Source organism: Lissotriton helveticus, chromosome 12, assembly GCF_964261635.1.
Source record: "Lissotriton helveticus chromosome 12, aLisHel1.1, whole genome shotgun sequence".
NCBI classification, from domain to species: Eukaryota; Metazoa; Chordata; class Amphibia; order Caudata; family Salamandridae; genus Lissotriton; species Lissotriton helveticus.
Window position 1 is genome coordinate 329,926,906 of NC_136073.1, and position 14,888 is coordinate 329,941,793.

The following is a 14,888-nucleotide window of genomic DNA, read 5'->3' on the forward strand; positions in this document are numbered from 1 at the left end:
ATTAAATTGCACAAATCCCTTTTCAGCAAACTATTAGAACTTCTCACAAAAATTCCCAAAAGAGGTGCAGGTATGACTAATGTAAAAGCTAGAGGTAAACCTTGGTATAACAGGGAATGCCGCCTTGCCAAAACTGCACTGATTAATGCTGTTAAAAGGGAAGGTCCATTAGAAATTAGAGTTAAAAGGAAGGCTTACAACAAAATATTAGTAAGAGCGAAATCCTCTTGGGATGAGGAAATATGGCTCAGTATGCTAACAGCCGCCAAAAACAAGAACCAGAGACAATTTTGGGAATTAGCAGCTAAGGAAAACAATTGTGAGACAGGTTCTAGGGAGGTCTACTTAGATGAGGATACTTGGGTCAATCATTTTACATCACTTTATGCAGCCAAAACTCCAATTGATGTTGTTGCATTAGACGTACTCACTGTCACAACACCAGCAAACGCCCACCCGGTAGTGTTTAATATACATGAAACAGAGACAGCGATTGCCATGGTAAAGAAAGGGAAGGCACCTGGCCTAGATAAAATCCCGGTGATCTCTATTTGTCTAACATTGATGTTTGGGCACCCTACCTGAACCACCTATTTAATATAGTTGCGTCTACCGACCATATTCCGGACACATGGAATGGCGCAGAAATCATTACTATTTTTAAAAAAGGGGATCGTGGCGACCCAGCCAATTACCGCCCCATAAGCCTTTTAGACATAACACAGAAGATCTATGCTAGACATATTTTAAATCGGATAAATTCATGGTTGGAGGATGAGTCAGTTTTATCTAAATACCAGGCGGGATTTAGGAACAAAACAGGTACTATAGACCAGGTACTTAGGCTATGCTGCTTGTACTGGAAATACGTTATCATCCGCAAAGGTCACCTGTATGTGACCTTTGTAGATCTGCGAGCAGCATTTGACCTAATTCCTCGCGATTTACTCTGGAAAACCCTGAATAGGCAAGGGCTGTCAGGCGAATTGCTAAAACTCGTGATGGGCTTGCACCAGGAGAATTATGCCAAGGTTAGGTGGGGCCCAAATGGGGAACTTACAGACCCAATCCCCATAAAGCGGGGAGTACTTCAGGGATGCGTACTGGCCCCCACACTTTTCTCCCTCTACGTAAATGATATTGCAGCCTATATGGAAAATTGTGATAATGATTCGCCCCGATTGGGAGGGGAACGTGTTGCGTCCCTCCTTTTCGCGGATGACACAATTTTAATTTCACAAACACCACGCGGCCTACAGACCCTTTTAGACAGGTTCCAACAGTATTGCACATTAAAAGGACTAGAAATTAATACCAAAAAAAACAAAATACATGGCACTAAACCCGCACAAAACTTTTAAAAGGAATTTAATGTTAAATGGACACAAATTAGACTACGAACACAGTTTTACATATCTGGGAGTCCTGATAGATTCTTTAATGGGATGGGGCCCACAACTAGAAAAATCAAAACTGGTGTTCAAACAAAACTGTTTCCCAATATTGCAGAGACATAACAAAAGTGTGAATAAGGCGGTCACCCCAGCAGTAGAGCTTTTTAGATACAAGGTTTAATCAGCCTCACTGTATGGGGCGGAAATTTGGGGGCCAGTGTGTAAGAAAACCTTTGAAGCACTTGAGAACAAATTTATTAGGGGTCTTTTAAAAGTTCCCATAAATACCCCACTGATACCCTTATTTCTTGATCTAAATATTAAACACACAGACCATCATGCAATACTGAGACCAGTACTGTTGTGGGTTAGATTATGGACAACTATTGAACTATCTGATTACAAAAATGGCTTGAAAGAAGTCCTTGAGCTCGATAGCGACAGGAACATTTTTTGGTTCAAGCATGTTAAAACCTGGTTAATGAGGCTCGGATTAACACATTTTTGGAACGAGCCTGGTTCTTTCTCCACACCTACTCACTGACCCATGCAACCATTCACATACCCACTCACACACCCAGAAAACCACTCACACACCCACTCACAGAGCCATATGTCCACTCACACACCCACCTACTGACCTATACAGCCACTCACACACACACTCTCTCAAAGGTTACAGGTTACGGTTAGGAAATAACATTTGTTTAAAACTTTACAATTCACCCAAAAAACAAAGGTTACTGGTACGTTATAGTTAGGAAATAGCATTAAAAACCATGTAAATTCACTGAAAAAAACAAAGGTTACAGGGATGTTATAGTTAGACTCACAAAACCATATAAATTCAGCAGTTATCATTACCTGAGCTAACTATAACTTACTTCCCTCCCATGCACTGCTTATGACATCACATAATACATCACTGATGAAATGGTTAGTAACATCACTGATGAGATCACTGATGACATCTCAATTATATAAATATGTATTTAACCACTGTTCCCAACAATAAAACCAATAAACAATAAAGCCAACAACCTGAAAAATAAGGTATGGTTTGCTATGATTTTATTTAAAAAAGATTAAATGTATATGCCATATTAAAAACCTAATACAACATACTAAAATCTTATAATAAAAAATACTATAGTAAATGATATTTTAAACATTGATATTAATGTAACAAACTAAAAAACTGTCTACTTACTTTCAATATCTTAGTCTAAGATATTATTGTAGTCATGATATTCTGCCCATGATATTATGGTCACTCAATATTTTGGAATGAATATTCTGGCAGAGTACCTTTTTTAAAGTTATAACTTACTGGTGTTTCACTGAAGTGTGATCATTTTACACTTAGAATCATCATAAACAAGACAGTGATTCTTGACATGGATCCTACGGTAGGTAAGAGTTGTGGGTGAATATATTCATCAATATACTGGATTACCATTATTGTGCTACAAGTAACATAAGGAGTTAGAGTATTTTTCCAGTCATTTCTCAACAATAATACAAATGGATTAATAAGGATTAGATGGTACATATTATGTGATGCTAATATCGGTAAATTATTTGTTACAACTTGAAGTGCAGAAAAAGTTACTAATTTAGGAAAAAGAAAAAATGCCAATGTGCAAAGTTAGCCAGATAGGTGGGAAATTTGACATTAATATTTTTTTTAGCTCTGTATCTGAGAAATCACTAGCAAAATGGAGGACTTAAATAATATTTCGAAAGAACATGACCCTTACTGCATCGGATAGTGACAGTGGCACTACCAGCCCCAGCTACTGTTCATTTGGCATCACTTTGTTCTGTATTTAGTGAAGATTATTAAGAGATCATTTGCGACTCTCAGCTTTCTCTTGCCATCTCTCAGCACATGGCTGCTATTTTACTATTTTGCCAGTGGGGCTGCCTTTTAACAATATTTTACTACTTTTGGCAGCATTTCTGGAAAGATTGGCCATCCCTTGTGCCGAAAGCGATAGGTTGCAATTTCATAAGACATTACTTGTTATGAGAAATTGAGCTATAGAAATACTGCCACCGGCCTCCAAGCATTTCTGTAGTATACTGCGTTAAATACATGTACCATACCATTCACACTGCTGTCAACGATATATCAGGAGCTATTTCTCATGCAGTCTGAGCCAGTTGGGCCTTTAGAGTTAGAACATAGACTGAATCATCCCATGTGTAACCCATTGTACAGCACCTGTGTATGGCATCCTTTTGCATTTAGATAAGAGACATGGTCATGCTCTGCAACATGTCCTCAAACATTGTACTGTCCTTATGCTGTATTCCTTGTTTTTCCTCTCGAATGATACCTTCATGCAGTACCTGGTCAGAATTAATAATTAAAGCTTTCAAACCTTTTTAAAAAAGGAAATGTTTTGGAGAAATTAAAATTTCTCCAAAATGTTCCAGAACAGAGGTTGCAATAGAAAATAAACCTTCATGACTACTTTGAGGAAAGTATATTTTCCCCCAAATATTCTAGGATAGGAGTTAGCAGGAATAGGAAATGTAAATTTTCAGCATTCACAAAAAACTCTGTTGCCTTAAGAGTACAACTGAAGTCAGAAATATGCAGAAAAATGTAAGTGACTAAATAGAAAAAGATCAGTAATAAAAGTGCCTTTTAGCATTCCAATACATAGGACCTGATTTAGGGTTTGGCAGATGGGGTAAAGAAAGAGAGGGTGGCATAGGGCTTTACATCTGCTGTCCTGTGTTTACTCCTCCTACTAAATTTAGAGATAGTCACCGCCCCATGCATATCACTATACAGTGCCGGGTAACACTGTTATTATGGTTCCTGTCAATTTCGAAAAATATCACAGCCGGCTGTCCAACTAACTTTGCCAAAGTTTTATTTTTCAAAGACAAACTCCTAAAGCAGGATTTGGTTTTTGAAAAAGGAAAAACGTATGATTCCCACACCATTAAATTTTTCTCCCATGGTGAGGGATAATTTTTCTCTTTTTTTAACGTCACTGCCAGGATACAATGTTCACCCACTGTAAATAGGGCAGACTGGCAGATGATTTATTTCCTATGGCTCCTACACTCTCGTCGGAGAAATATTTACAAGGATGAAGTACATTTTATTCCATAACCATAAATCTGGTGGTCCTCCAACTTCTAAATCTGGTATGTGGACCAAGAGTTGGCAGAGTAGCTACTTCGTCACCTTTGTGATGATATACCCTATCCAACAACTCTGACTCAGGCCCTTACTTTTAAAATTGATGGATACAATTGAACAACTTCTTTATGAAAAGCAAAGCCAAATTACCTAACTTACCTCCACTCTCTGAGACACAGTATAAAATTAAACAACCAGCCTAATCACCAAGAGAGACTGGTCAGCATGCAACCAAGAACTGTTTGGGTATGCACCCAAAGAATAAAGCAGGACATGACCTAAAGTATCTACATACAACTTCTGCCCTTGGCAGCATGGCATCAGAATGAGTGGTGAGCCTACAGTTAAGGACAATAATAAATAGCTTAATGTAAAGCTGAGTTTCCATCAACTATGAAAAGAACAATGCACTTACATTCCCTAAATGTTTTGTTGTACCTCTAATAATATGTCTGGTGTCTCTTTCAACTCTCCTTTTCAAATTGTTCGATCCAAGAATGTGCTCCAGTGTGTACATTAGACAAATAACCAATCAACAATGACTATAAAGGGTTACATTAATTCAAATTACTTATAATTACTGTTGACACAATTTACTGCCGTTACAAAAAAGAAAAAAGATGGAAGGTAGCCTTGGTCTTGATAGCTTCAAACAGTTACTCAATCCATTTACATTTATCCCCTTCTGTAGAGTTGTTTCTCTTTGACACCATAATATCCATATTCTCTTACATTCTATGCTAATCACTCTGATGTTCACTGAGCAGTGAAACAGTTCAATCGCTTACATTTTCTATTACTTCAGTAATTAATTTCCAGACACCATATGGAATATCGAAGATACTTTCTTGGATATCCCCACACTGGTGACACACATGACAGCTTCAGGCAAAATATCTGATGCACTGTCCCCATATAAAAGTGATATTGTACATGAGCTAGAGAATTTCATGGTTCCACATTTTAGTATTATAGTACACCACACATGAAGGTCTTTCACCAAGGATATGATTGCCTCAGTGAGTGTCAGATGCATAGCAATTCTTCACTCTTCACATGGCCACCTAACTCTTTACTGATTGCCTGCTCTACTAATTTGATCGATACCAAAGGGGGTAATGGACGGAGCGTTTGCGCAAATCAAACACTCACCCCCAGTCAACTGATCTGGGTTTAATCCATAACCATTCTTTAGCTCACTCCACCACCCCATTTCAGACATGGCCATATGCAAATCAGTCAGACCCTGTGCCTCATGGGAACAGTCCAGCCCGAACTGCCAAGCCATGTCTTCCCTGGACCGGAAACAAGCATCCTGGGACTGGTTTCTGGCTAATCAGCTGTCATCAACCAGGCTAGCTTGAATCCAGTGGCAAAGTGAGCAAGGGACCCACAACTGGGCATACCCTGCCAACTTAGGGCGAACAAAGCCATACTAATTTGATCAGCAGACTTAAACAAAACAAAAATACACTGTCCTTTGATACTCTCTCCTTGCACAAAAATCATCTGCCCTTTTTATTTGCCACACTAGGATGGGTGCAAGGGCACCCAAAACTGAAGAGCTGCCACCATGAATCTGTCAACCCCACTGCATTTCAGCCATGCAGAGACCCACTAAATGTGATTATATTTCCTGGAAACCCCACTCATTGCTTGCCTTTCCAATGTTATCAGTCAACAGAAGTGGAAGCAATCAGCAATTTGAGGCAGTAAGAAAGAGATCTTTGATAACTTAACTACAAAATCACTTGTAAATTATTACACCATATTTTAAATAAATTTGCCCTGATGCAGTCATTCCTGTAAAACATGTTTAGTACCATATTGACATTTGCAGCTGTTGTTTCTTCTTTGTTTTCATATTTTTTTTTCCAATTTTATTTATTGAGTTTTTCCCCCCATTTTTTACACAGCAACAATCCAGATTATTTATACCTAGAACAAGCACACATCTGAGATAAGAAGATTCATCATTGACATTGCAACATAATAAGAAGGAAATAACTTAAAATACTACTACAAATTATAACTTGTCCTTCCAGCTCGCAATAGGTTCCCAGATACGTTTTCCGAGAATTCACCCCTTTTGGCCCTTCCTTGCATAAATCCCTTTCTCAAGGTTATACACAGACAGCAACCTAGCTAGCCACTGCTGGAAGGTTGGAGATATCTTATCTAGCCATGCTGTTGTAACACACATTTGTAGGACTGGCGTGACCATAAATACGAAATACTGTGTCGGACATTGCTCATCGTCCCCACTGACCCAAGGATTAACCAAGCTGGTGTGAGAGAGATACAAATTCCTAAAGTTTTATCCTTAAAGGACTCAATAGCTCTAAGTAGTAACTGCAGCTGAGGGCAAGATGCAAAAATATGAATTATATCTGCCTCTGTGCTATCGCACCGAGGACACCTTGTGCCTGCACTACCCCCCCACTGCGCTATCCTTGCAGTTGTACGGTACGGAGAAAAAATCATTTTATCTTGCTGGGCCTGTAACCCAACTGTAAACCAAAGCAGAGCAAGGCAACTGATAAATATCCTTGCACGCACCAAAATCATGCAATATATATTAATCTTGAATTATAACAAGTCTGGTATTTTGGGTGCAACCTGGTAGTCACTGTGTTGTCGGTAGGTGAACTCAAGGCTTCACTGCTTGAACTTGTATATGCTTAAATAGCATTAGGCTTCGGTGAATTTTGTAGTGCGCCAGTGAAATGTGCACATTTGCAATATAAAATTCATGACATTTCTCAACATTTTGCAGTACTCAATATTGTGCTATTTTTTTACTACAAGACTCGTGCACAAAATGTCTTGCTGAAAGAAGTATCTCTTAAAAATACTGCCTTATTTCATGATAAAAGTATAGTTCGCATATTTTAAATACAAATATATGAAATTTAAATTAAAACATTATGTGATTTTCCACGCATATGTCAGAAGTAACTGACAGAAAACCCTAGAGTAAGTATTTTCATGCATAGTGTTTTTATTGATTTTGATTCTTCAGATTCAGGCACAAACCTTTAAACACATCATCATCTCCTACGCTGATGACACTCAACTGATCCTCTCACTCACCAAAGACCCTAACACCGCCAAAACCAACCTACATAAAGGAATGAGAGAAGTAGCCGAGTGGATGAAGCAGAGCCGTCTGAAACTGAATTCAGACAAAACAGAAGTCCTGATCTTAGGCACCTCCCCCTCCGCCTGGGACGATTCGTGGTGGCCAGAGTCCCTTGGAAAAGCACCCATCCCGACAGCCCACGCACGGAACCTGGGCATCATTCTGGACTCCTCACTTTCGATGACCAGACAAGTCAACACCGTTTCTTCATCCTGCTTCAACATTCTTCGCATGCTCAAAAAAACATTTCGCTGGATCCCCACTGAAACTAGAAAAACGGTCACCCACGCACTGGTGACAAGCCGCCTGGACTACGGAAACACCCTATATGCCGGTACCACCGCAAAACTTCAGAAAAAACTCCAACGCATCCAGAACGCATCAGCCAGACTCATACTAGACATCCCGCGTAAAGACCACATTTCTGGTCACCTGAAAAACCTCCACTGGCTCCCCGTCAATAAGAGGATAACATTCTGCCTTCTAACCCACGCACACAAAGCACTTTACGAACTTGGACCCGAATGCCTCAACACACGACTTTCCTTCTACACCCCCTCCCGCCAGCTACGCTCCTCCCACCAAGCCCTTGCTGCTGTACCTCGCATCAACAAAACCACCATGGGAGGAAGATCCTTCTCCTACCTGGCGGCAAAAACCTGGAACTCACTTCCCATTCATCTTCGCCTCACTCAGAACCACCTAACATTCAGAAAACAACTTAAAACCTGGATATTCGACAAATAATTCCCCACCCTTCTCCAAGCGCCTTGAGACCCTCTGGGTATGTAGCGCGCTATATAAATTAATTGAATTGAATTGAATTGAACACAGCCAATACATATTTTGTCCATTACTTTTTAAAGGCATTAAAATGATAAATATAATATAACAAACGATCGCAGACAAATTTGTCAATATTGCATGCACACACTTTAGTAACTGCATTGTCATTTCAATTATAGACGAAGCACAGTTTCAGATAAATGTTATCAAAATATTCTTGTTATGATATTTACTCTGATAACTCTAAAACAGTGATAAATATGCCCTTGATTGTACATGAGTCAGGCCAGTTGCAGATAATAGAAAATAGCTTAGTATTTGTATGTCACTTCTAATCTGCTGTGATTATGTTTTAGAATGCCAAAATGTTCTAAAGTGAAATGTAGGTAATATGGCTGTGAGCATGAGCATGCAACCTCTGTGTAATACGGTTTATGGGTTCCTCTCTCCCTGCTACAGTATGTAAATTTTACACTATACATTAGGTCTATAATTGTGATTCTGGTTTGGATCCCTTAAAATCAGATCACATTTCTCAAAATAGCCAGCCAATTTGTATCAATCAAAATAGGGCAACTTAAAAAAGACAATCATATCAGACTCCTTACAAACAAAATGTAATGTAATACATTTGCAAAGGTCAACAAATACCAGATGGTGTCCTTGTGGTAAGTAAAATGTAGATAACAGTGGGCAAACATTGAAGAGAGCTCAGACAGGAAGAGCCAGGTCTTCGACTCTTTGTGAAAAGGAAGGACATGATCCTGAAGTGTCACACGGGCAGGCAGAGAGTTCCAATGTTTTGATGCCAGAAATTCTCTTGCAAGTTATATCCGAGAACAAACCATGGAAATCTTTATCCTGTAGCCCAACATGGGGTGTACCACTACAAGCTAATACCATATCAAAGAATAAATGTGTGCATGCATGTAGGCAAGAAGAGAATGGATTCATGTTTAGTGTGTTTTTTATGAGATTATTTGCTACACATATGCATTTGGTTTCATGTGGGTTCAATACTGACACACAGATTCTACATAAAACATAAAGAAAAGACAACCTACAAAATTGGATTATTGACCGTTATAAAACTTTAACATAAAACTATTGTTTATTGCCTTCCTAAAAGTGCTGGACTTTACTCTTTTTTAATAGTGATATCAGTCCAATTATACACAAAAGTCAGAGATTTAGCATACACCATAAAGTATTACCCTCTATGTTGTACTACCAAGAGTACATAGAGTATCTTTTAACTCCAAATTTCTTGGTGCTGGAAGTCCATTGTATAAGGACAATGATAATCTTGAAATATGTATGAACAATGTCTTCCTTTTTCTAACAGTCGAAAGCCTTCCTTATCCAACTCTAGCGATTGAGGGTTGTAGAGACATAATGAATTTAACAATACGGGTGCTAAAGCATTGAAATCTGAATGTGTATATGACTTGATAATTCCTTTCATCCAATGTCTAAAGATTTTTTATTATGCCTACTACAACTCCTAGAGGTATTTCCTTTCAAATTTTAAATGAGATTTGTCACTCAAGTGTGAGAGAGAATGAATATTCATCTTCAAATCCTCAGTCCTCCACAGTGACCAAATTAAGGTTGATTTGAACCTGCAGGTTCAAATCCACCTTAATTGGTGTACCTAAAGAGCAAATGACATGGCCCCCAGACTATTAAGCACCTATCAGAGCAAGTAATGTGGTTATTGCGGAAGACTGAGGATTTGAAGATGAATATTCATTCTCTCTCACACTTAGGAATTAGAGCCGAAAAGTAGCAAATTAATTGCCGAAAGAATATAAATCTCCCTCTTGATCATAATATCCAGAATGTAACAAAGCAGACCCCACTTTTGGAATGAAAATGATCATCAAAGCAAGATTTGAACAGTCCATGAAGTAATAGATTTCCTTCTAACACTGCATGTGGCAGATGCGCGACAGCGTAATGATATTATCTGCCTTAACGTATGACTTTTCGCTTAAGAAAATTATTTCTAATATAGTATTGTCATTAGGTATTACCATAAAAGTAATGTTAGTGGAGGCTAACATTGGGGGAATATTAGAGTTTCTGAAGTCATCTAAATTTGAATCTGTGACATTCAGTTTGAGCACAAGTCTTGAGAAAAAATATCAATTCTCTGAACTATCTCACAAGTTTCTAGGGAAGCACAGTCTGATACTTCCATACTTCATCAAGGCCTTGCTTTTCCAGTTCGACTCAAACCAATCATCACTGGTAAAACCAAAATTATCAATCTAATGCCCAAAGTCAAACATTTACAATCACAGTTAAAGTGCTCTCCTTTGCGAACTTGTTTCAATTTAATTTTATTCAGGGGCAGGTTTCCCTAAGTAACTACTATATCTCACTATAATATTTTAATAAGTATTAATACATATAGAAAGCGCCTTGGTTGCCTGGTATCTCTCATGAGTATAGCAAATGTGATCCCTTTAGTGTCCTTTTAAGAAACATAATTTATTGCTTTCATGAAACAAATGTTGACCTAAGGGAGGCAATATTTGACTACAATATCAAAAAAAGATTACCAAAGGTGGTGAACTATAAGATGGAAGGACTTTCTGTTACAATGTTTAGAACCAGTCAAGGTCATTGAAGCTTTGTGAAATTGGATATATGATACTGAGGTGGGACCAGAGTTTTGGGCTATGGAGAGATTCTATTTACATGGAATGGTGACTGTTAATAGCATGTAATGAATGTTATTAACAAGGGTGTAGTGTTTCTCATACATACTCAGGAAAGGCCTGGGCAGAAGATACTCTTCCTATGCATTTTTCCGTGGCTGTCCTGCTGTAGGACAGGAAGCTTGATAAATACTATATTGCCAGAAGATGTATGATTGCTGAAGGGTCCAGATATAGTCAGCTATTTGAAATTATGTTTAAGGACACTGGTTTCTGCATTTTCCTGAGAATGTTTAATTGTTAGTTGTACTATCTAGAGACACTTAAAATGTTACGCCTGGTTTTTAGGTTCCTGACCATTAATTTATTTTTATTTGGAGGACGCCATCTATTATAAAAACCACTCTAGACCACAGTCTTTGGATAATCTCTCAATCTGATTTTGAGTAGCTGATGCTTTCATCAGGACATCTCAATTAAGGAAAAACCTTCCACTGCAAATCTACAACTCTGCTGTGCCCCGATAATGCTAATTTTGAAAATCTTCGGTAAAAGTTACTAACATGAGCTATAGAATACATTCAAAACTTACCAGAAAACATAGCAAAGGCACCAGGGTTCATATTACAGAAAGAGCCTCATGGGCACAGTGGGCATTTGTACCACTTCTGTGAACCCCAGGGCACTTTTGTATCACAGAGGAGTGACTTGTGTTCTTTTACAATGTGCACTCCAGCCAGATCACAAGGAGTTTTCTTTTTTGACTGGAGGTGTCGCCCGATAGAAAAGAGACAATGCCTTTAACCGTGCATCTTTGCTATAGTAAAGATGTGTTACAGCAAGCAAATGATGGACATAATGCTGAATATGCAAATATTCTCCCTCAGTCAAAAGATCTGAGTTAAATCTGTCCTCCCTGGACCAGAAACAAGCATCCTGGGACCCGTTTCAGAGTATGTCACCCTTCTTCAGCCAGTCTAGCTTGAATCCAGTGGTACAGTGATCAAGGGTAAAGATGTGGGCACAAAAGAAAATGGGCTGTGGGAGGTGCGCTGATTGTTCACCACATGTGAGGTATCACACAGTCAGTGCTCCTATCTTACTAAGGTGTCCATTCAGAGGAGGACACAGGGTTCTCAAGGATCCCATCAGTTATTACCACCAGATCCTCCCAGGCAGGTGCAGTCACACACCCAGCACCCACTTGCAGGACTTGCCCTTCCCCCTCCTAAACATCTTGTGTGTCCCTCTGCAATGAAAAAATGAGCCTCAAACTAGACAGGATCAATGTGTCTTTTCACATAATATATATCTGGGAGTCCTCCTTCCTAGGCCTTGATTACACCTCCTGTGGAATGGGGGTACTACTTTTCTCAGTATTACCAAGACCACAAATGTCAGTAATGTTGGGGTGCAGTGTTAACAGAAGATTCAATCTCCTCTTTTCTAGAACCCTATTGACTGGGGAATACAAAGCTGGTGTAGGTGCTATCAGATCTTTTTCTAAATATTATCTATAATTCTTGCCCCTTTTTAGAGACAAATTCCCCCACATTTGACCATTGAGGATTAATTCTTGGAAATAAATTGATAGTCTTATGTCATGACAATGGATAGAATGTGGACTCCTTTTTCCCTGCCCCCTGCAAAGATAAGAGATTACATGATATATATTTGTAGAGTGCAACAATGCCCAAAGGTGTCAAGGCGATAATGCAATGGAAAGTTATAGGTGCCTGAGGAATAAATGGGGTTAGGATCAACTACAATATACCAATTACCGTGTAACCCATTTGGCCACACAGTAAAACTCTGAGTCAATAGATAGGATTAAGTATGGATTTATTACAAATTGAAAGCCAAGCCGATATAAATCAGTCTCATAAACAAAAGTATGAAAATACAGAATTACTAATGGGTAACTGACATGTTGAACAAAATGTATCCTCAATAAGAGAAAGGAAATGAGAAATTCTGTAGCTACAATGCAGAGTAGGAGAAACAAAGTCTGGTGAGTAGATTGAAAGTTTCGATCTTACTGCCTATTAGGCCTGGGCGTAAAATTCTGTTCACGGAGTTTGCAGAGTTTTTCCCACTCCACGCTCTGTGTAGAGTGGAGTTTCAAAAAACTCCACATAGCAGCATGGAGGGGATATTTTCCTCTCTCGTGGCTCTGCAACATTAAGTCGGCCAGTGCGAGCGAGGAAACTCACACGCTAGACCAACTCCAGGTGAGATTTCTCAACAACGTGGTTGTGGCATATTGCTACCTCCCCGTTGAGAAACCTGCAGCTTGCATTGAGAAAGCTGCTGCTCTAATAGAACATCTACTTGAGTGGTAGAAATAAGCTGTGCCTTCTTGCGCTGTGCATGGTGCCGTTCACACTGATTTTACATCTTGGGACAAACTCTCAGCATTAAAAAACCTCAAGCAGCCCGACTTACCTCACTCCGGCACTTTCACAACTCCACGGAGTACAGTGGACTTGTTTACAGCACTTCACAGAGTTCCACGTACTCTGCCTAGGCCTTCTGCATATAAATGAGGTTGTGTAATAATCTAAGTTATCCGTAATTTGGTTTTTCCTCATTAGGGCTGTTATTTTATTATATATATATATATATTTTTTTTAATGTGCTTTTATGGTTTTAATGTCTGAACCTGAATAAAGATTATTTGATTGATTGATTGATGAGGTTGTCTAAGGAAACTATTAAGCTCTGTTTTAGACTGGGATTCAGGAAAACCCTACTCAAGTCGGGAAAGAAGAGAGGTGTCAGCAAAGCAGAACTTCTGTAGAAGTTAAAAAAATAGGAATATTGTATAGCAGGAAGCCACACAACAGATAGGTAGCAAAGAGGTCTGCAGCACTCAAATCTAAAGGAATATAACTAACCTAATGTGCTGGTCAATTGTATCCACCAAGAGAACCTTCAAGAATTCCATGTCACATGTCCAATTATTTCCCATATTCAAACAGAAATCTTAGCAACTACACTCAATATTTCTTTCCTTTGGCCCACACATTAGAATGCCTTTGAATTTCTCCGATCTCTATATTCCACACGCACATTAGTCCTCCTTTCATTTGTTAAAACTTCCTGTCCTTGCCAAGACATACTCCTTTCAAGCCTCACTAACTCTTTCACACAATGTGCCTCTCTTTAACCATGAACTCTTGCAACTGCACCTGCAGAGGAGAGACAAACACTGCATCTTAAGCAAACTTTCACATTAAATTTAAAACGTTAAGAAATCCCAGTGCTTAAGGCAGTATCGCAAATCACATTTAAATTGTATAGTATTGTAATTGCATTTATATAGCGCTTACTACCCCTGACGAGGTGTTGAAGCGCTTTTTCAGCGAGTAGCCCGCTACTCCGGAACCCATAAAGGATTAGTGTTGAATTAGTATACTGAAATATGAAAGTGATTTGAGTAGTGGATAGGTTAGTCAGTTATTTGGATTCAGAAGGATAGTGAAGGGATATAAGTGGGAAAAAAGGTTTGCATTTATACAGCGCTTGTTACCCTGATGGTGTGTTGAAGTGCTTTTTTTGGCAAGTAGCACGCTACTCCGGAACCCATAAAGGATTAGTGGTGAATTAGTATAGTGAAATATGAAAGTGATTTGAGTGGTGGATATTAGTCAGTTATTTGGATTGAGAAGGATAGCGGAGGGATAGAAGAGGGAAAAAAGATTTGCATTTATATAGTGCTCGTTACCCTTAATGGG